Source organism: Haematobia irritans, chromosome 2, assembly GCF_050003625.1.
Source record: "Haematobia irritans isolate KBUSLIRL chromosome 2, ASM5000362v1, whole genome shotgun sequence".
NCBI lineage: Eukaryota > Metazoa > Arthropoda > Insecta > Diptera > Muscidae > Haematobia > Haematobia irritans.
In genome coordinates this window covers 230,655,294-230,679,320 of record NC_134398.1, presented here as the reverse complement: position 1 = coordinate 230,679,320, position 24,027 = coordinate 230,655,294, and the positions used below count along the sequence as shown (strand labels likewise).

The following is a 24,027-nucleotide window of genomic DNA, read 5'->3' as shown; positions in this document are numbered from 1 at the left end:
ACATTTTTTTCAATTTTAATCAGGTGTGACTACTAAGCTTATTCAACCATTGCATTCAGGGTATCTGTATACATGTGGGTACCAATATTCAAATCCAGCCGGAACAGTCAATTTTTCTTTTCTCGTAAAAGCCATTAATCGAACTGGAACCGATTTTGGGTACAAACATATTATTGTCATATATTTGTTACATCTTTAAAAAGATATGGTGATAGAAAGCAAGAACTAAAATCGAATCTTAACGAATCGAATATAACCATTTTTTTATAGTTCGAATGGCGAAATAGACTTTGTGACTAAAATCACACAATACATTTGTCAAAATTTAATTCTAACCCAGCAAAAAAATTTGGAAGTTCTTCCAAAGACACAACACTTCCAGAAGATGCACTTCCAATGATCTTCTTTATTTTAACTACCAAGGAAGTTTTTTTAATTCAATTTTTTACAACGTGGGTAATTTAACTTTTTTTGTTTCAAATAGGTTAAAAACAGAGTAAGAATTCATAAAATGTTACAAATCATTTAAATTTTGTCGAAAAAAAAAATGCTAAACCCAATCTGAAAAATTGTGAATTTTTGCAAATATTTGAGGTCAATCGTTTCCGACAAGCGTTAGAATCTATTAAAAATTATAAAAATTATTTATTTGACAAAATATCACAGAATTTTTATACCCTGCGCCACGCTGTGGAACAGGGTATTATAAGTTAGTGTATATGTTTGTAACACCCAGAAGGAGACGAGATAGACACATGGTGTCTTTGGCAATAATGCTCAGGGTGGGTCCCTGAGTCGATATAACCATGTCCGTCTGTCTGTCCGTCTGTCTGTGAACACATTTTTGTAATCAAAGTCTAGGTCGCAATTTAAGTCCAATCGCCTTCAAATTTGCCACATGTTCCTAATTTGGGTCAGAATAGAACCCTATTGATTTTGGAAGAAATAGGTCCAGATTTAGATACAGCTCCCATACATATCTTTCGCCCGATATGCACTAATATGGACCCAGCAGCCAGATTTTTATACCGATTTGCTTGAAATTTTGTACAAACATAACACTTAGTCGTATAGTCACGCGTGCACAAATTGATTGAAATCGGTTCAGATTTAGATATAGCTCCCATATATATCTTTCGCCCGATATGGACTTATATGGCCCCAGAAGCCAGATTTTTAGCCGAATTTGGTTGAAATTTTGCACTAGGAGTACAATTAATAGTATAGTCAAGTGTGCAAAATTTGATTGAAATCGGTTCAGATTTAGATATAGCTCCCATATATATCTTTCGCCCGATATGGACTAATATGGTTCTAAAAGCCAGAGTTTTGGCCCAATTTGGTTGAAATTTTGCACAGGGAGTAGATTTAGCATTGTAGCTATGCGTGCCAAATTTGGTTGAAATCGATTCAGATTTAGATATAACTCCCATATATATCGTTCGCCTGATATGCACTTATATGGACCCAGAAGCCAGAGTTTTATCCCGATTAGCTTGAAATTTTGCACAAGGAGTACAATTGGTAGTACAGTCATGTGTGGCAAATTTGATTGAAATCGGTTCAGATTTAGATATAGCTCCCATATATATGTTTTTCTGATATCGACAAAAATGGTCAAAATACCAACATTTTCCTTGTTAAATCGCCACTGCTTAGTCGAAAAGTTATAAAAATGACTCCAATTTTCCTAAACTTCTAATACATATATATCGAGCGATAAATCATAAATTAACTTTTGTGAAGTTTCCTTAAAATTGCTTCAGATTTAAATATTTCCCATATTTTTTTACTAACATTGTGTTCCACCCTAGTGCATTAGCCGACTTAAATTTTGAGTCTATAGATTTTGTAGAAGCCTATCAAATTCTGTTCAGATCGAGTGATATTTAAATGTATGTATTTGGGACAAACCTTTATATACAGCCCCCAACACATTTGACGGATGTGATATGGTATCGAAAATTTAGATCTACAAAGTGGTGCAGGGTATAATTAGTCGGCCCCGCCCGACTTTAGACTTTCCTTACTTGATTTGTTTCAAATAGGTTAAAAACAGAGTAAGAATTCATAAAATGTTACAAATCATTTAAATTTTGTCGAAAAAAAAAAAATGCTAAATCCAATCTGAAAAATTGTGAATTTTTGAAAATATTTGAGGTCAATCGTTTCCGACAAGCGTTAGAATCTATTAAAAATTATAAAAATTGTTTATTTGACACAATATCACAGAATTTTTTAATTTATATCCAAAACATTGAATTCGGATCACACCTAAAGAAGTGATGCAAGTTCGGTGCAACGGCTGGAGGACTTCCGTCCTATGACAAGCCCATGTTAAATTTATCGCTTCTGCGTCAATTTTGCACCACTTCGGGATCCAACAATAACATTTTAATTACTTTTTTGGATCCGGAAGTGGTTCAAAATTGACGCAGAAGCGATGAATTTAACATGGGCTTGTCATAGGACGGAAGTCCTCCAGCCGTTGCACCGAACTTGCATCACTTCTTTAGGTGTGATCCGAATTCAATGTTTTGGATGTAAATTAAAAAATTCTGTGATAATACTGATCAAGTGCTTTTAAAGTTGTGCCTTTGGAAGAACTTCCAAATTTTTTTGCTGGGAGCAGAAGACAATTCAATTTTCTTATAAAACAATTTAATTTTTTTCTTGTGTATCTATAATACACCCAGAAAAAAGTGAGTCATTAAAGTAAGTTCACGTCATTAATTTTACATTTAGTAAAAAGTCAACAAATTTTAATGAACTAAAATAAAATTAAATGGACTATAAAAAATTGCGTTGTCATTTTTCTGGGGGTACAGGTTTTATTCCGAATATCGAAAAAAAATCTTCAATTAAATTTTATATGCAAGCTAATTTCTTACATCACAACCATAGATTTTTCACATCTATTCTCCGGCACACTTTCATGACTTTTGCAAACATTTAATTTTATTCCCAAACAAGCCACAAATTTGTCACATTAAAACCAATGCCAACAAGATTGAGAACATCTTCATTATCATCATGAATGTGCTAAAAACAAAATTTGAATGTTATGTCAATGGTGGTTGTTTCAACTCCAAAGACCAAAGTTTCATTGGTGTCACCCTTATTTGGTGAGCGTTAAAACAGACATCAGACATCTATTGACTCATTCAAGCGCCTTGGGTTAAAGCGAAGGGTGCTGCTAATAGCGTTAAATTAAGTTAACACATTAAAGGCAATGAACAGTGAAACAACAAAACCAATATGTTTTTCGTGCTACCACTGAGGATGTTGTTGTTGTTATTGTTAGTGGGTAGTTGTTGATTATCCTTGCTATAGCATATATACGTAGAGGGGAAAAAACCCCTTGTAGGACAATGACAAAAAGTCGACACACTCACTTACACACTCAGTCAGCCTTAGTGTCGTCAGTATTTAAATTTGTCATGGGATACGCATCCTTTTTTTCCGGCATATCCTCCTCATATCACCATAATGTTTTCCTGTGAGTGTGCCAGCATAAAAGTGCGTTTGCAGGATATATCGCAAACTCGTAAATTTCTAATTTACCATCATTGACTTTTGCATTTCCAGTCAATGGCTTGTAGATTAGAACATATGAGCACAGGACTTGGGATAAAAAAAGGGTTAACCCTTTTGTCCTATCCATCGAAGGATGTGGAAGTGTAAAACGCCTTTTTTTATTGAATTTAGGCAGAGATAGTGTCAATGTTTGCATATGGTTAAGATACCATAAAATATCTATGAACAATGCTTAACTATCTAATAAATATGTCAATTTCCTATTATGTGAGAGTTATCTCTTGGTATAGGAAATGAAAAAGAAAACTGTGTCTCATCGTGACAACGATGATTCTCTGGAAAATTTATGATTTATTTAAATTATTAGTGGGATGACATGAAAGAAATTTCTATTGGCAAGAGCATTTTGGGCACTTTTGAGTGTGGGAAAAAAGGCTGAACTTAGAAGAATCTAAATTTGTTGAATTGAGAGCATTGGGGAATAACATTCACAACAACAACAAAATATGATCACCCTTAAAAATTTTATCTCGAACAAAAAGAATTTGTTCTCTGTATGAACCCAGCAAAAAAATTGGAAGTTGTTCCACAGACATTTCTTTTAAAGCCCATCTCAGAATCCCCCATAGAGTTTTTTCAACTTCCGATGCAGTCCTTTTGGACAAGTCCACAAACATTTCTTCTAAAGCGCATCGTGGGATCCCTCAATGATTTTTTCCACTTCCGATGCAGTCCTTTTGCACAAGTGCACAAACATTTCTTCTAAAGCGCATCTTGGGATCCCCCATTGATTTTTTTCTGCTTCCGATGCAGTCCTTGTGGACAAGTATTAGAAAGAACGCAGGCTATTTTAAGTGCAAATTTTGGACAATTAAATTTTACAAAAAAATATTCAAAAAGATTTACAAAAAAATATTCAAAGATTATTCAAAACTAATAAAAAAATAGAAAATTATAAAAAAATAATAACAAAAAAATAATAAAAAAATAAAATAATCCCGCTGGGATTTGAACCTGTGCCGTTTGACTTTTTCGCTTCCATGGAAGTTCTTTTGAGAAGGGTTTGCAAATTACGAGAATTTTTAATATTTTTTTTTTTTGCTTTTTGGATTTTAATGGAAAAAGTATATACAAAATAAAAACGATGCATAACATAAAAAAATATATTTTTTTTAGAAAAATATTTGATAAAAAAATTGCCTCTGGTGAGATTTGAACCTGCGTTTCTTATTTTTTCGTTCATACTAATAAAGAACATCTCGAGAAGCAATTAGAATGTTATTCTTTGGTGTCGTAATACGATCATATCACAAACATTTGAATTGATCTTTCGATGCTTTATGTTCAATGGCGTTTGTGGCTGAGTGTGCTAAGGTGTTCTGTTATGGTGCCATCAAACCCAGGTTCAACCCCTGTCCGGAGCGAAAAAGTTTTTCAAATTGTAAAAAAATTATATAATAATAAAATAATAGTGCAATGAAAAATATGGTTGAAAAAAAATGAAATTGGTCGAAAAATTTTTTTTTCGCTTTTTAAATTTCTTCATTCAAATTAACTTCCAGGGCACAACTTCTAAAGCAATGCAAAGGATCCAAAAAGGGAGTACTTCCGTCCTATGACAAGCCCATGCAAAATTCATTGGAGATGATCCAAGTTGGCACTACTTCGGGATCACAGATTGGGGATCCAAACTATTTTTTTGGAAGCTCTTTTTTTGCTGGGAAGCTAACTAATCATATTATATTTTATGATACTGGAGAATAAGAGTTTTCCTATGGAAAGAATACCACGATATGAACATCTAAATAAATGGAACGAAGTTTTGGAGATGATCCAAGTTGGCACTACTTCGGGATCACAGATTGTGGATCCAAAATATTTTTTTGGAATCTCTTTTTTTTTTGCTGGGAAGCTAAATAATCATATTATATTTTATGATACTGGAGAATAAGAGCTTTCCTATGGAAAGAATACCACGATATGAACATCTAAATAAATGGAACGAAGTTTTGGATTAACGAAGAGCGTTTCAAGGATGTTTTGAAGAGCGCATGCAAATATGCATTTTCACTGATCAGATATTTAAATTAGTCTCAGTTTTTTCTGGACATATCAAGGTTGAGAGCTAAGTCCAGGCAGGATTTACTTCAGGCAACAATGGCCGACAAGTGCTGAACAACTACTTGCGTGGATGATTGTTTATTGATGAGAATGGTTTCCGTTTCTAGGTTTACACGTTAAAATTTTAGATATATAGAAAATAGGAAAGATTATTCAATTGCAACAGGCACACCCAGGAGACTCGTACCGATTTGCTTGCCTCGAACGGGGATAAAACCCCTGTTTATACGAATTAACAGTCACAATTGCATTATATTACATTATTCCGGCATGTCAAAGAGTTTTCGATAAAAATCAAAATTGTGTGCATTTTGCGTATTTTGTAACTTTCTGATTCCAAATTAACAGCAACCGTATTCAAATCTTAGACTAAAAGGAATCTGGCACTCGACATCTACACTGAAAGAAGAAAAAAAGTTGGCAACCCTGCTACGAGAGCAACTGCTTTTTTTTAAGCTCTATCCTGTGTTTTATTAAAACATAAAATACTATATAAATAAAGTGTTAATCAACTAATTTTCTTCAGTGGCTACATAGAAGATAGCATCAAAAACTCGAATTATATGAACGATGCCTTCAACACGTAGAAGTTTAAAAATAAATAAAACAATTTGTGCGCAATGCGATTTGGCAGTGGAAGAAGAGGAAGAAAGTATTGAGTGCGACAAGTGTGAAAAAGTTTACCATGTAGTTTGTACATCGTTAGACAAACGCCAATACCAACACCTACTTAAACATGATAATGAAGACTACATTTGCCATCTGTGTAATAAGAGTGGTACCATTGAAAAGGAGTTAGAAGTAATCAAAACAAACTTAAGAAAACTCGATCAGCTGGATCATATTACTGAAACAATGAACTTTATGTCGCGACAATACGATGAAATTTTAAGAGGAGTTGCAGAAAACAAAAAGAAAATCGAAACAATGCAAAAAGAAAACAAACAATTGAAAACTGAAATAAATTTATTAAAAAGTTCGGTCAAATTTCTCAATGATCAGCGAGTAGCAAATGATTGTGTGTTAACTGGAATTGAAAATGTCAACAACGTATCTGCCACTGATTTAGTCGTAAGCATATTTAAAGATACTGGTGTAAAAATTCAACCAGATAATATTGTAGATGCTTACTTCATCAAGAAAAAAAAATGAAAATGGAAATAAAAAAGAAACTATTATTGTGAAAATGAATTCTAAAAAATCTAAAGATGTAATTATGTCTATGAAGAAAAAACTTAAGGACAATGATGCTACTAAATCTGTTTTCATAAATGATTATTTGAGTAAAGAAACCTTAAAGCTATTTAACCATGCTAAGAACTTGAAAACTGTCGGATTCAGAAGCGTATATACGGCTAATGGGAGAGTGTTTGCAAAGAAGAGTGAATTGTCAAGAGCCAGAGTAATACACGACGAGAGTGATGTGGACAAATTATTATTGGAAGCATCAACCTACAAAAAATCCCGTGCGAGTAGAATACATGATGTGAATCGTGAAGAAGATGAAGATGACCCGTATCTTTCAACATCTTAAATTTTGCTTCCATTTAAATTAAATTTTGTAAAAATCATTTAATTTTCTTTTGTTTTTATGAATAATAATTATTATAAAAATGTAAAATCATATCGAAACTTTATTATTAATGGCAGAAATTCTTCATTTGGAATTACATCTATGAATGTTAGAAGTATATCTAGCATAACTAAATTCAATTATTTCAAGTCCCTTATTGCAAGCCTTCCTGCTTTACCTAATATTATCTCAGTTCAAGAGACATGGTTTTTAGATAATATCGCCCAGATTTATAATATTCCTGGGTATAACTCTGTCCATTGTTGTAGGCCAGACGGTTACGGTGGGACATCTATGTTTATACGTGAAGGTGTAGAGTATACAATGGAATTGTGTGATAGCCATGATTTTATTGATTTTATTGTGCTTACCTTGAATGATGTTAAGGTGAGAGGAAACCCATTAAAGTTAATATCTTTTTATAGGTCACAAAAATGTGATGTGAATACGTTTTTGATGTTTTTGGAGAATATGCTTTACTTGTACGGACGGACTTCATGTATTATTATGGGCGATGCGAATATAAACTTTTTCGATTCTATCTCATCTCGTAACCTATGTGACGTTTTGTCTTCCTTTGATTTCGAAAATAACAACCTGCTAGTGACTCGTCCTGAGAGCATGACATGCATTGACCATATTTACAGCAATATCAGCGATTTGTTGACAATAAGTTCTATAGAAAATGGTGTATCAGATCATAACCTAATATTCATTGATATACATATCAGTTCACAGAGTAGGGAGCACTTTCAAGTTAAACGATCTCACCTTGATCACGACGCCCTACGTTTGTATTTGGAGAGGGAGATTCCTATTATTATAGAAACTGGTGACTTGTGTAATGATATTTCGAATTTGATAGGTGTTATTAAGACAGGTTTGGAACGAAGCACTGTCGAAACCTCCCATTTGAAATCGACCAGACGTGACATTACTCCATGGGTGAATGGGAATCTTATGAAACTCTTTGCATTAAAGGAAAGGCTTTTGAAAGCGCGAAGAAGACATCCTGAGAATGTGGACATATCTGAAAGTTTAAAATCTATAAGTAAAACTATTAGAAAGGCTTACAAGCAATCCATGAATGTTTTTTATGCAGAAAATCTGCGAGATATTGGAAATGAACCAGCGAAATGTTGGAGATTTCTAAATGAAAGTTTAGGAAGAGGTAAGAAGAAGACATTGTGCTTAATAGATGATGATGGGAATAAAATACCTGAGGGAGCCCATATGGCGAGACTATACAATGAATATTTTTTGCAATCTGTGCGAGACTTGAAATCGAAAATTGTATGTTTACCTGGCGACCATTTTAATAGTTTAGGGACTCTTAATACTTCTTCTCGTCGCCTAAATTTTTGTACTGCTACTAATAACGATGTAGAGCGCGTCATCTTCAGTTTAAAGAAAGGGAAATGTCCTGGTTTTGACGGAATTAGTTCTGATTTAGTTTTGAGATATTCTCATATGATTATACCTCATTTAACTCGAATATTCAACGACATTGTGATTAGTGGGACCTATCCCAATGTACTGAAAATCCATAAAGTGAAAAAAAAATTAATTAATTAAAAAGAAAATTAATGCTTGCACAGTGGACTGTTATAGGCCAATAGCTGTTTTATCGACATTTAATAATATCTTCGAGAGACTTTTGTATAACCAAATATCTAAATATTTGGAAGGTAATGAACTACTAAGTGATTTCCAATATGGGTTCAGGAAAGGATGTGGGACGGAAGAAGCTGCAGCAAATGTGAATTCGATATGTGATAAATTAGATGGTGGGAATAAAGGTGTAGTGGGAATCTTCTATGACTTTTCCAAGGCTTTTGATCTAGTTGACCACAATATTTTAATTGAAAAACTTAAGTATTATGGAATCAGAGGTAGCACTTTATACTTGCTCCGACATTACTTGCAAAATCGTAGACAATATGTCTCCATAGGAGATTACAAGAGTGAAGTCGGTGTTGTGGAACACGGTGTTCCACAGGGAAGTGTACTGGGACCACTATTATTTAGAATATATTTGAACGATATTGTGAACCTTGAATTGGACGGCACGATATTTTTGTATGCTGATGATATTTGCGTCTTATATGGTTATAGGTTTGAACAAGCTGTTAAGGTATTGATTGAACGCGATGCAGCTTTGATTTCTGAGTTTGCCAGGGTCAACAAATTGTATCTCAACTCCGGTAAGACTAAGGTTATACGTTTTCAACCTCGCGTTAATCGTAGTACTTCTTTTTCTGTACGTATAGAAGGAGTAGAAGTAACTGAGGTACCAAGTTTAAAGTATCTGGGGATTTACCTTCAAAGTAACTTGAATTGGGACGAGCATATCGCATATTTGAGGGGGAAATGCGCACAGGCCATTGGTTTCTTATTTAAGTTTAAAAACAGGTTTAGCTTTGACACGAAAATGCTAATATATAGGGCACTGATACAAAGTCATCTGAACTATTTGATTATTTTGTATGGACACGGGAAAAGGGAGGAATTGAAATCCCTATTCAGATTGCAGAGCAAGGCTTTGAAAATTGTAGCTGACTTGCCCATCATGTATTCTACACTTGATCTATATAAAAATAGATTTCCTTCGATATTGCCAATATATGGTTTATATAGAATGCAACTTTTGACTTATGTTTACAAATGCTTACATCATATAGGACACCATACTGTAACGTTTGGAGTAAATCAAAGTTCTTTTAATACAAGAAACAACAGTAATTTAAGATTAGCCAGATGTCGCCTTGAAACTACGAAACAGAGGGTTGAATATATGGGAAGTAAAGCGTATAATAGTTTGCCGAATAATTTGAAAAATATTAGTACGATTTCTTTATTTAAAAGGTTAATTAAAATGCACCTAAATGATAGTATAGATGAAATTCTGCCATAATTTGTTTATAACTACATAACTTTCATTATATATTTCATACATTAACTTACTAAAATAATGTATTTACCTAGTTTTTGCATATCCATTTTATGTTAATATTCAAGACTTATGTTATTTATTGAGCTTTGAATTTACCTTTGCCAACTAGCCTCAACAAGGTCTATAAGACGCTGAGGCATCTATATCTTGTATATACCATAAAGCTGTTATTTTAAATAAATAAAAAAAAAAATAAATAAATAAAAAAAAGAGTTTTCTTTTCTGAGGAACGAAATTTTAGACAAGCAAAGTTTTCTTTTGTCGCTAAAGAATTTTCTTTAATGGCAAATAAAAAGAATTAGACACAATTGTTGAATATCCTATCATAAATTTGGGTTTGTTTGGTCTACAAGAAAATACTTTATAAGAAAGCGGCATTTCGTTTATCTAAAATTTCGTTCCTGAGGAAAGTATTTTTTCTTTAGGTGTATATTCATAGCCAGAACACCCCCAAGTTTAAAAATCTCACGGTGTTTGGATTGAGGTTAATAAGATCGTGAAGCCATTAGCGTTAAAATATGTGGGAAAGTTAATTACTTAATGGACCCTTCTGTACCTCCCGTATTAGCAAGACCCAATGGAGAACACTGGAAATACTTCGCTATGGACTGCAATCGATTTCTACTCCAAGACCCCTCTTGGACAAGTTTCTCATCAAATGCACTGATAATAACCCACATAAACAATGTCATATTTACTCTCTAATAGAACAAAGCTTCACATGTACGATATAGAAAGAGGGACTTATCAGGTTGGCTGATAAGTAACCGGTCTAACAAAGAAAAACACATTTTTTTTGTCAAAATACGTTTTTATTATTCAACATAGTTCCCTTCAAGAGCGATACAACGATTATAACGTCCTTCCAATTTTTTGATACCATTTTGGTAGTACTCCTTCGATTTTGCCATTTTGGTAGTACTCCTTCGATTTTGTCGCTGGTGGCCCGATCTGGAGAATATGGTGGGTGGAGAAGCAATTCGAAGCCCAATTCATGAATTTTTGCCATCGTTCGCAATGACTTGTGGCACGGTGCGTTGTCTTGATGGAACAACACTTTTTTCTTCTTCATATGGGTCCGTTTTGCCGCGATTTCGACCTTCAAACGCTCCAATAACGCCATATAATAGTCACTGTTGATGGTTTTTCCCTTCTCAAGATAATCGATAAAAATTATTCCATGCGCATTCCAAAAAACAGAGGCCATTACTTTGCCAGCGGACTTTTGAGTCTTTCCACGCTTCGGTGACGGTTCACCGGTCGCTGTCCACTCAGCCGACTGTCGATTGGACTCAGGAGCGTAGTGATGGAGCCATGTTTCATCCATTGTCACATATCGATGGAAAAACTCGGGTGTATTACGAGTTAACAGCTGCAAACACCGCTCAGAATCATCAACACGTTGTTGTTTTTGGTCAAATGTGAGCTCGCGCGGAACCCATTTTGCACAGAGCTTCCGCATATCCAAATATTGATGAATGATATGACCAACACGTTCATTTGATATCTTTAAGGCCTCTGCTATCACGATCAACTTCATTTTACGGTCATTCAAAATCATTTTGTGGATTTTTTTGATGTTTTCGTCGGTAACCACCTATTTCGGGCGTCCACTGCGTTCACCGTCCTCATTTCACCACGCTTGAATTTTGCATACCAATCAATTATTGTTGATTTCCCTGGAGCAGAGTCCGGAAAGTCATTATCAAGCCAAGTTTTTGCTTCCAATGTATTTTTTCCCTTCAGAAAACAGAATTTTATCAAAACACGAAATTCCTTTATTTCCATCTTTTTCACAATAACAATAGTTGCTTCACAAAAGACGCTCTATCTCACAAACTAATTGACTTACAGACGTCAAATTTTCACACGAATCATTTGAAGGTTGGTACTATATAAAAATAATATGCATTTAATACTAGCGACGCCATCTATGTGTTAGACCGGGGACTTATAAGCCAACCTGTTAAACATGTGAGTCGATTACACCTCTACGTATTTCTACCGGTTATTAATCCAAGGCATCGGAACTGCCCTCTCCAACAAGTTCCTTATCAAACGTACTGGTATACCCCACCCAAATAATATTTAATATCCCATAGAACCAAGCCTTTCTACCATTACATGGGGTGGCAGACCACTAAGAATATTGTATACACTAATAGAAAAAATTACGTTGCATTGTCGTGAACGGACGGTGACAAAATGAAACGGAAACGTTCACAAAAAATCAAAACGGAATGTTCACAATTTCGTCCACGGGCGTTCACGATTTCATGAACGGCATTCGTTTTTCTTTGGGCATGATAAGTCTTAAAATAATCGTTAGACGTTATTATGGCAACTCCTCGGTGGTGCAATGTGCTAAGGCGACTGCTAACGCGTATGGTGCAGAAAACACAGGTTCGAGTCACGCTAGCGGAAATCTTTTTTTAATTTTGTTTATAAAGTCGTAACCATAACGTTTTCAGATCATGAACGCTGGTTGTTGTTTTGACAACGCATGGTGTCATTTTATCGTTGTCAGATTGACACCGCCTGTTCTCAGTTTGACACCACATGTGTGTTGATTCACTTTCATGAACGAATCGTTTTGAAATGAGCACGCCGTGCATGATTTTTTCTATGGGTGTACAGGGACTAGGTCGTTACTTTTCCAGCTTTGCAATATAGAGAGCCACCTAGAAACCCAACAGATCAGACACCAACTTCATAATGAACGCAGCCAGTTACGACAACTCGGTTCCTCAACTTGAATACTAATGCTTCAAATATCCTCAACTAATCGGAGAAGATTTTGTGAATTAGGAACTCTAACCGCCAAGCTCAAGCTCCGTTATCAAACGAAATTCTAAACCGTACTATGGACATATCTGTCATTTTGGTTACATATTGCCTATACCGGTTAGGAACTTAACTGCAGACATTTTTCAGTAAAAGTTAAGATATTTGCAATTTACTTTTCATTAACTGATGGCCTTAAAACTGTAAAAAAACATTTTCTAATATTCACTTTTGGAATACTTATGAAGAGGAATTGAGACGAAATCAATTATATGTTCTAGAGACACGAGACACATGCTTTGTACCGAAGTCCAAATGGAGAGTGGTTTGTATTTTGGGTGAGTTTAGAGTGGTATCATCTTCTTCGGTACGAGGAATGTTCAAAGATAGATGGGGAATTCAGTAGAGGAATACTTTGTCAACAAAAATACAAAAAAAAAGAGTAGATGTCAACTAGATTTAGTTAAGAGTGAGATCGTGTTCACCGTGCTAGAGATTTGATAGTTTAACTTCAAATACTTGCCAAAAAATATTTTGAATAGATTCACAATTCACAATAGATTCTTAAAACTAAGAATAAATTATGATATTGTTAATTATTCAATACAATACTATACAAATTTGAAGCGTATCTTTGAACTAAATAAAAATAAATCTAAAATGGTGTTTAGTTGGGTGAAAACATTTCTTAAATTCTTGTAATAAAAAGTTTACATCAATAAGTTCCATAGACATGAAATCTCGAGACTACAAGAAATAATTTACCACCAAAGTTATATGACACCATACTACCGTATATAAATGTATAAACTCTTCATCCTTCATAATCTGATCCATTATCCTTCGTCTCCCCTCACACTAAAGTCTGAAGTGATTCCACTTGCAAACTTTGTTATTCATTTATTTATGGTAAACCAAATAGACATTTGAAATGGAAATCCAAAGCCAATATGGAAATCCAAAGCCAGTATGGCGAAAGATAGGGCAGCAATATTCCACATTAGCAACATTTTAATGCATTTGCAAATACTTTATATACAGTAGGAGCAGAAGAATCAAATAATCACAGGCAAAATGAATGTGAATGGATAATGCGCAGTCGCCCTACAGAACATCCGCACAACGTAATGGATAGAAAGGACATTTTGAGGATGTATAAATCTCCCTAAAAAAAAAAAACTCCCCCGAACAAAAGACCTCTCGTAATCGTGCATAATGGAGAGTAGATACAATGAACCCGCATCCTTTTGAGCCTCTTCAGTGGTAGTCTTTTGGATGGTGGGGTAAAGCATACAGCATACAGCAGACAGTTGAATACACTGAAACCCCAACACAACAGATAGAAAGAGATGGCTGCCAAAGTGCTCTCATTGTCTGCTCCATAACATCATCACAATCGTATATAATTCCTGGAGATGGGAGGATGGGGGAATGATATCCCTTAAAGCCCCCACACCCCTGGCCACTTGCTATTCCATCCCCTTACCCAGAGTACACAGAAGCCACAACTCGGTCGACCGCAAATGAACGAGACTTTGTTGAACATTTCGTTGCTGTCGTCGGCGGTTGTATTTGCTTTTGGTGTCACAACATTTGTTTTCTTTCTGTTTGTTGTTGTCGTTGCTATATGGATGTGGTCTCCGATGATGATGGTTTTTTCTTAGGTCCTTGGGTTTTCGCGTGCTGCTTTAACATTAATGGTAAATGTTTGTTACTCTTATCTTTGGTCCTTTAGATGATATAGCTCTGGAGCTGCTGCTGCGGTTGCTATCATTGAGGATGCTGAGGGAGAGGAGTGTATTTTGTTGTATAATAAGGCATACATACATACATAAATACGTGAACCAAGTTCCATATGTATATCTATTTACCCAATGTATTTAAATACTGTGGATAGAATGAGATACCAGATATATAATAAGTGAGGAAAGGCAGGATAGATTGATGGATGCTATGTAGATAGAATATGAACATGGACAAAAGAAAAACAACAACAAAATATCATCATCATCGTCGTGAGTGGCAACAACAAGAAAAATAAACAAACTTATGCTGGTAGCAAGCAGTCAGATACAAACAACTGTATAGAGATAAGTTGCAAGCAGATATACAGATACTCAATTGTACTTGCAGCAGCACTCACACAAATAGCAGCAGCAGTCCCAGCAGCAACTGTTTGTGCAAGGGCCTTCCCTACGATACGAATTGGATGAGTGTACGTAATACGAGTGTGTGAGGCTGAGGTATTTGAGTAGAGAATATTCTTTTATCTCAGTTGATATTTGAGCATGAATGTATGGCTGAGTGTGTGTGTGTCTGTGTTTGGAGAGTGGTGTGTGCGCTTGTTTAATATGAGTGAGTGTATCTCTTCAATTGGATTTCGTTTGTTTTGTTGTTGGCACAGCATTGTTTGTTGGATGTTTTTTTGCTTTTACTCAAAATGTCGCATCTCTTCTATATACATTTATCCTTATGGGCATCTGCTGCTGTGTATTTGTGTATCTATTCTGTTTGGTTGGTTGTACATAAGAGGATGAACCCGCCCCAAAAAATTAATCCTGTAATAATGATGATGGTGATGCTCCTCCCAGTTTGATATCTGTGAATTTTTTAAGGAGATTTAATTTGAAACGCGACATTTTGTGATATATTTTTCATTATATCCCTCCATATATCTATTTGAAAACAGGTCAATAGCAGATATGTTCAATATATGCTATTATCAAAGTTGCGTTGTATTAAACTAATATGTGCACTGCCCTGGCCCCGATTTCACTCGGGTTCCCCTATTGTGTTTTTATTCGATCTTCCAACCGGTCCACTGTACAAAACTAATTAATTTATTTTATGAATGGTTTTCACAAAAAATTTCTAAACACGGCATTCACAAATTGTATGAAAAACAACTCATAAAAATACTGGTTTTGAATGACTATGACTTTGTACATAATACTTATGAAATGTTTTATATTATAAATGAAATGTACATTCTTTTTTACAAAAATTTACTTTTACATATTATGTATGAAATACATTAAATAAAACTTTCTTTTTTTGGTTCTCTTATACAGAATAACCTCCCTATTCCGACTACACTCAAAAAATAGTTTACTTGGATCCAAAGATTTTGACCTTCCCTTAAGGATTTTGGTATTGATTCCGAGCCAAAGATGCGGCTTCTTTAAAATAAAGACATTTTTTACGGACTTCCCTGGCTTTAAATCTAGGATCAAATCAATTAAAAGTGGACGCAGATCTCATTCATCGAGTTTTTATTTTCTTTTTGCGATATATTAATAAAGGTATTTACGAACAAACAAATTCCAATTTCAAAATCCAAATTATGCCGGTAAAAATCAAAGTAAAAACAGTTTTCTTAATGCTAAAAAAAAAACTTTAAACCAAAGATGCAAATCATTAAAATAAGTCTTGGCCTATATTTGAAGCGTTTTTATCTTACATTCAAAAATGCAACATGTCAGTTGAGTTAAAGACGATTTCTTTAAATTAAAAATGTTTTTCTTTATTTTAAGGAAAATTTGCTTTACTTCAAAGATCTACAACTTCAGCAGAAAGACGCAAAATTTCAAGATTTGTGTCCTAAATTTAATGAAAAAAAATTTTGAAGCAAGGATTATAAACTTTCTTTTAATTAAAATGTCATTGTTTTAAAGAATTCTGTCCTTAGCATTGCGTAAATTTTGAGTCCTAAAATTTTAGTTGCATAATCTTCCATATTAGGTCAATATTTTTTCAGTGTAGATATAAAGGGTGGTTAAAATTTCAAGGGCCGATGTTGATTTTGAATAAAACACAAACATTAAGGAAATTATTGTAATTTTGTTTTATTATGATATATTGGTATTACTCAATTATGTATGGAACAAAATATCGGCCAAATGGGCGCCGCGACCTCGGTGGCACACCTTCCTCCGATGGTCCAAATTTTCGATGACGCTGAGGCATAATGGAGGTTCTATGCCGTTAATGTGCCGAATTATCTCATCCTTTAGCTCTTGAATTGTAGCTGGCTTATCGACGTACACCTTTTCATTCAAATAACCCCCAAAAAAAAAGTCCAACGGTGTCAAATCGCATGATCTTGGCGTCCAATTGACATCGCCATTACGTGAGATAACACGGCTATTGAATTTGTTGCGCAACAGAGCCATTGTTTCGTTAGCTGTGTGACAAGTGGCACCGTCCTGCTGAAACCACATATCGTCCACATCCATATCTTCCAATTCGTGCCATAAAAAGTTCGTTATCATCTCACGATAGCGAGCACCATCCACAGTAACTTCCTGACCGGCCTCATTTTGGAAAAAATGCGGCCCGATGATGCCGCCAGCCCATAAACCGCACCAAACAGTCACTCTTTGTGGGTGCATTGGTTTTTCGACAATCACTCTTGGATTCTCATTCGCCCAAATGCGGCAATTCTGTTTATTGACGAATCCACTGAGGTGAAAATGTGTCTCATCACTGAAGATGATTTTCTTCGAAAATTGATCATCCACTGTTGCCATTTCTTGGAACCATTTAACATACATACATCGGCTCACTTAGACTATTCAGTCCATTGTGATACCACAGTGTCGAACTTCTCTCTTATCACCGAGTGCTGCCCGATTCCATGATAAGCTCAATGACAACACACATAGAGGGAATATGATCACCTCAAACGTGTTTCAAGAGCAAAATATTATTTATGGATGGTAACCATGTAACATGTTTATCGGAAAAATTTTGTTTTCTCGCCAAACAAAACATATTTGCCGAAAACAGATACATAATTTCCGAGAAAATAACATGGTTGCGATAAAAATGTTACATGTTCACCATCCAAAAATAACACTTTGCTCTTGAAACACGTTTGAGGTGATCATTTTCCCTCTCTGGGTGAAGGGACCTCCTTTTGATAGCCGAGTCCGAACTGCGTTCCACATTTCAGTGGAACCAATTAGGGAAGCTTTGAAACACTCAGAAATGTCACCAGCTTACTGAGGTGGGGTAGGTTAGGTTAGGTTAAAGTTGCAGCCCGATTAAGATTCAAGCTCACTGACTCTATTCAGTCCATTGTGATACCACATTAACTAAAAGTACCTATTACATATGGGCACTTCTAGTTTTAACCGCTGAACCTTCTTGATTATTTTCCTTTGTTGAACCAACCAGATTGTTCCAAAAACATTAGCAGACTGCTTAAGTTAACGTTTTCCAGATCCGCCAGTAATCTGAAGCTATATGCTCCTAAAAGTTGTTTGCGCTTTACACAAAATGCAGGACACTCACACAAGAGGTGTTTAATTGATTCCTTTTCCTCCGCACACAGAAAAAAATATCACCAAAATATTTCCAATTAAAATGTTAATTGAAGTTGAAAATTTTTTCAATTAATAAATTAATTGATACAATTAACTTTTTAATCATGATAAAAACATTAAGTTAATTACGTCAATGATTGAAAATTTTAAAATTTTTAATAAAAAAATTAATTGATACAATCAAATTCTGAAGACTAATTCAGTTAAAAAAAGTGCTGATTTTTTTTAAATTTTTAATGAAAAATGTATTTCAAACAATCATTTGTTAATCCAAATAAAAACTCTAAGCCAATTCAGAGAGTAATTAAAAATATTTACCTTTTTTAATTAATAAATTAATTGAGTTTTGCAATCAACATCAATTAAATTTTTAATTGAATCAATTAAAAAATAATTGAAATTTGCTGAAAAATCAATTAATTTTTTAATCAAGAATTTTTTCTATGCCCAATTAAAACTATGATTGATACTATCATTTTCGTGATTGAAGACATTTCAATTAAAAAATTAATTGGATCAATTAATTTGGTGATTGAATCAGAAAAAAAAATTGTTTGTGTGCATCATAACAGCTCATACAATAGTCATTATACTTCGCGCCTATAGTTTTTGCAAAATCGCCTATCAGGCAGCGACCCGTTATAGCAGATATCAGGAGTGATATATGACGTCTCGAGAACACTAGCATATCTAGTGTGCGGTTTAAGTTTAAATGGGGTCATATTTGCTTGGTGTCGTTACAGCCCTTGCAATTCTCCCATCGAACATTTGCCATCATAACAGCCTTCTCACGCAGCATGAGCTTGCAGGTAGCCAGGGGCATACCAACAGATTCTAGTTCCCCTGGAATATGTAAGGTAGTCCCTAGCCTTGCCAACTCATCCGCTTCGCAGTTCCCCGGTATGTTCCTATGGCCAGGCACCCATATTAGGTGAATATTGTACTGCTCAGTCATCTCATTGAGAGATTTGCGGCAGTCGATGACCGTTTTCGAGTTGAGGAACACAGAGTCCAAGGATTTTATTGCAGGTTGACTGTCTGAGTATATATTAATGCGGGTAATCCACCGCTGAAAAACTTTTTGGTGTTCGGTTGAAGCAGGAATCAAACCCACAATCTTGTATATGCAAGGCGAGCATGCTAACCATTGCACCTCGATGGCTCCCACTTAATTGTAAGGACAGAACGACTTCATAGTTTACAGACTTTTGGGAAAGGAAAAAACCTTCAGATCAGAGAAATATGTCTTCTAAGCAAAATTCGCATTTGTGTATTAAGGACATGAAATCTTTGACCTTAGGACAATATTTTTCCAGTGCCACCTTCAATTTATACTCTAAAAAAAGCCATGAAGCCACTAGGAAATAATATTTTAGTTAATTTTTGGAAATATTAGATTAATTTGAGAAAAATTAGATTATTTTAGAAAATTTTAACTAAACTGTACTAGAAACGCAGGATGCACGCCGATTTCAAAAAACCGTGTAAATAATTTTCGACAAATTCAAGACAATTTATTAGAAAAAAATATTATTTTTCACTTGTTAAAGACAATTTCGTAGTTTCAAGGAAAAAATTGGGAGTTCAAAATTACAAAAATGTCTTTTGTGCCATACGAAGTTCAAGATGGGCGAATTATTGGTAAAATTTACAAATTTTAAGAAATTTTATGTTTCATTTGTGTATAATTTTTTCCTCTGTCCATGAACTAAAATATAATTAAATCGACTTTAGTGAAATATAGGGTTCACTGTTTTTGAGTGTAGTAGTGGCAACTATGAAAACGAGGTTAGCAATAAATACGTTTATTACAACCAATTTGTTTTCTTTGTGTACTAAGAATTCACAATGAACTGAATAGTCTAAGTGGGCCTAAAACTAAATCGGGCTGCCACTTTAACTGAACCTAAGAATTGTAAGAAACAAATTAGTTGATATACAATTTCTTTGTATGGCCATCGATTAAATCATTATTTCATAAAGTATTTGAGACATACTTGGAATAAGGAAAAATACAATGGTCTGTACAAAATTTCGAAATAAACAAGAAAATAAAATTGTAGTAAAACCTGAGAATACCACTTAGAGAATATCATATAAAAAACTAAAAAATTGTATTATATGTTCTTGGATTCTATTCAAAGATGCTCGAATTTATTTTTACTTGCTGTTTTTTTTATTCTTCTTTACTTTGTACAGCTCATGTTTTGTTGATATGTATTTTCAGTTTGCTGTTTAACCCCTCTATATAAACATAGACATTCAGGTATTTCTACAACCAAAAGGGGCGTATGAATCAATTCTACAATAGTCATACATATATAGAAGTATTAGTGTAAAGTCAAAGTGCTCTATTTCTTCATACGTGTATATGTTTGTATATAATCTATCATTCAAAAGGACCTTTGTTTATTGTTAAATACCGGCCATTTTTACCAACATCCTCTTTAACAAGGCACGGATAAACACACGTATACATCAGGGATGGAAACTACAATTTTTAAGAAAGTACAAAAACGGTATCTTTTTGAGCGAAAAAGTACTTTTCACTAAATTTCAACAAAAAATTCATTGGAAGATTATTGTCTAGAGCTCCTTTAGAGTAAATTTTGTTTGTCAACTCCTCAATTTTAAATATTCTACTTTTCCTTACAAAGACTACTGTAGTATTATCATCGAGGTTGCTACAGTTGGTAGAATTCTTCCAAAAATAGTAAAAAATAAAAATAAATTTTTGACACAATTTTCTATCGAATAAAATTTTGACACAATTTTCTATCGAATAAAACTTTGACAAAATATTGTATCGAATAAAATTTTGACAAAATTTCTAGAAATAAAATTTTGATACAATTTTCTATAGCCTAAATAGCTAATGCTAGATTTTTTCTCTATTATTCTTATATTTACTATAAGTTTAATAAATAAATAAATAAATAATAAAATTTTCTATGGAATAAAATTTTGAAAAAAAAACTTCTATAGAATAAAATGTTGATACAATTTTCTGTAGAATAAAATTGTAACAAAATTTTGTAAAATACCATAGTAAATAAGTTCTTTTAATATTTTCTCAAAATATTAAAATATTTTGTCAAAACTATTGTACCATAAGTCTGATATCGGCTCAAACCTGTATACACAAAAGGTACTAAATCATTCTCGGGGGTACTACGGTACTGACCAAGGTGAAAAAGTATTGAAAAAAGTACTATAGTACTGCATTTTCCATCCCTGGTATACATGCATAAGCATCTTCATTGCGTACGATCTATTACATATATGTCTATGACATATAAGAATTGAAGAGAATCTAAAAAACATCTGAATTCCAATAAGAATCACACAAAACAATAACGTCTCTCACACTGCTACACAATAAAAGAAGGGAGACCGATTTAACTGTGCTGCCTATATGCGTGTAGATGTGTGTTCACATTAAAAAGAGATGAGTGAGTCAAATATTTTAAGAAGAACATAAAAACAACACACAAGAGTACGAACATCTCATATGCGATAAACATGTTGCTGGGCTCCAAATATACAAACTAATCCCTTTATACATATAACAGTGGGTATCGTTTTAGGAATATCTGTGTTTGTCCATAAATATGTGTGTGTGTGTGAGTGTTTATTTGTTTCCGAAGGTACATTGTATGTTTCTGTGGTTTTACGGCTGCTCCATTCGCTGCCTTGTTGGCTTTGGGGCTACCGAACACGGCTTGAGGACAATGTAGCTATGTATGAGAGGGTGGTGGGGTGCTTTAGTTTTTGTGCAAATATGTGTATGTGTTCTCATGTGTGCTATTCTGTTGTTGGTTTAGCTTCTATATGTTTTTTGTTGTTTTCTGTATTCTCTTGCAGATAACATACAAACCTTAGGGGTCTTCGTTAGCGTCAACGACGCCGTAAATGTGACATAGATTTGAGAGCATATCGCAAAAAAAAAACGACTAAACGAGAATGAAGACATAAAAACAGCGCAAAAGCATATTGAAATGAAATAAAATGAAAAAACGAAGTGAAATACAAATTCCCAAATGCTCCCACCGGTCGGGCAATGTCTGGCTGAAGTTATTTTTCATCAAATACAAATGAAACGCAGACATAACCCCACTAAACGCACAGGGTTGCCATTTCAATGAATAGAAAAATTTTGCGATTTAAAATTTTCCAATTGAAAATTAAAATTGTCCATTAATAGAAGAGAAGCGCCTCGGAATTTGACCGAAATTCCATTTTTTCCAGTCAGTTGAAATATCAAAACAACAGAATCAAAATACAGATTTCGACCGTCATTGTAGGATTTTGGTATTGATTGAATGCCAGACACAGACGCGGTCTTTTTAAAACAAAAAAGGTTGGAGGAACTAACTCAACTTTAAATCTAAAAAAATGTGTACTACATTTGTAGTAAATTTTTTTCTCTAATTTTTGGTTCATGTGATTAAAGTAAAATAATCAAAAACAAGTATATACGGCCGTAAGTTCGGCCAGGCCGAATCTTATGTACCCTCCACCATGGATTGCGTAGAAACTTCTACGAAAGACTGTCATCCACAAATTTCAACTCACATGGTTGTTAAATATCATATACTAACACCACGTACCAAATTTCAACCAGATCGGATGAATTTTGCTTCTCCAAAAGGCACCGGAGGTCAAATCTGGGGATCGGTTTATACGGGAGCTATATATAATTATGAACTGATAGGAACCAATTCCTGCATAGTTGTTGGATACCATATACTAACATCACGTACCAAATTTCAACCGAATGGGAAGAATCTTGCTCTTCCAAGGTGCTCCGGAGGTCAAATCTGGGGATCGGTTTATACGGGGCCTATATATAATTATGGACCGATATCGACCAATTTTTGCATGGGTATTTGAGGCCCTATATTAACATCACGTACTAAATTTCAACTGAATCAGATGAATTTTGGTCTTCCAAGAGGCTCCGGAATCTGGTGATCGGTTTATATGGGGGCTATATATAATTATGGACCGATATGGACCAATTTTTGCATGGTCATTAGAGACCATATACTAACATCATGTACCATATTTCAGCCGGATCGGATGAAATTTGTTTCTCTTAGAGGCTCTGCAAGCCAAATTGGCGGATCAGTTTATATGGGGGCTATATATAATTATGGACCGATGTGGACCAATTTTTGCATGGTTGTTAGAGACCATATACTAACACTATGTACCAAATTTCAGCCGGATCGGATGAAATTTGCTTCTCTTTGAGGCCTCACAAGCCAAATTTGGGGGTCCGTTTATATGGGGGCTATACGTAAAAGTGGACCGATATGGCCCATTTGCAATACCATCCGACCTTAAGCAATAACAACTTGTGCCAAGTTTCAAGTCGATAGCTTGTTTCGTTCGGAAGTTAGCGTGATTTCAACAGACGGACGGACGGACATGCTCAGATCGACTCAGAATTTCACCACGACCCAGAATATATATATATACTTTATGGGGTCTTAGAGCAATATTTCGATGTGTTACAAACGGAATGACAAAGTTAATATACCCCCGATCCTATGGTGGAGGGTATAACAAAATAAAAATAATTAATGTAAGAAAACTTTTCTCACATTTGACAAATTTTAACTAAAATCAACTAATTTTCATGGACTAAAATAAAGTTAAAGTTGTCTTTTTGCTGGGTGTAGTCTATAATCATCATTTATGATAATTGTCCCTCTCTCTCCATCTGC

The 24,027-nt window shown here is 34.4% G+C and overlaps 1 protein-coding gene across 1 annotated transcript in view; it reads left to right on the top strand.

Annotated features, from left to right (window-relative positions):
* Positions 1–24,027, top strand: part of ham (hamlet) — a 114,167-nt gene that overhangs the window by 30,586 nt on the left and 59,554 nt on the right. The gene's annotated exons all lie outside the window — the stretch shown is intronic.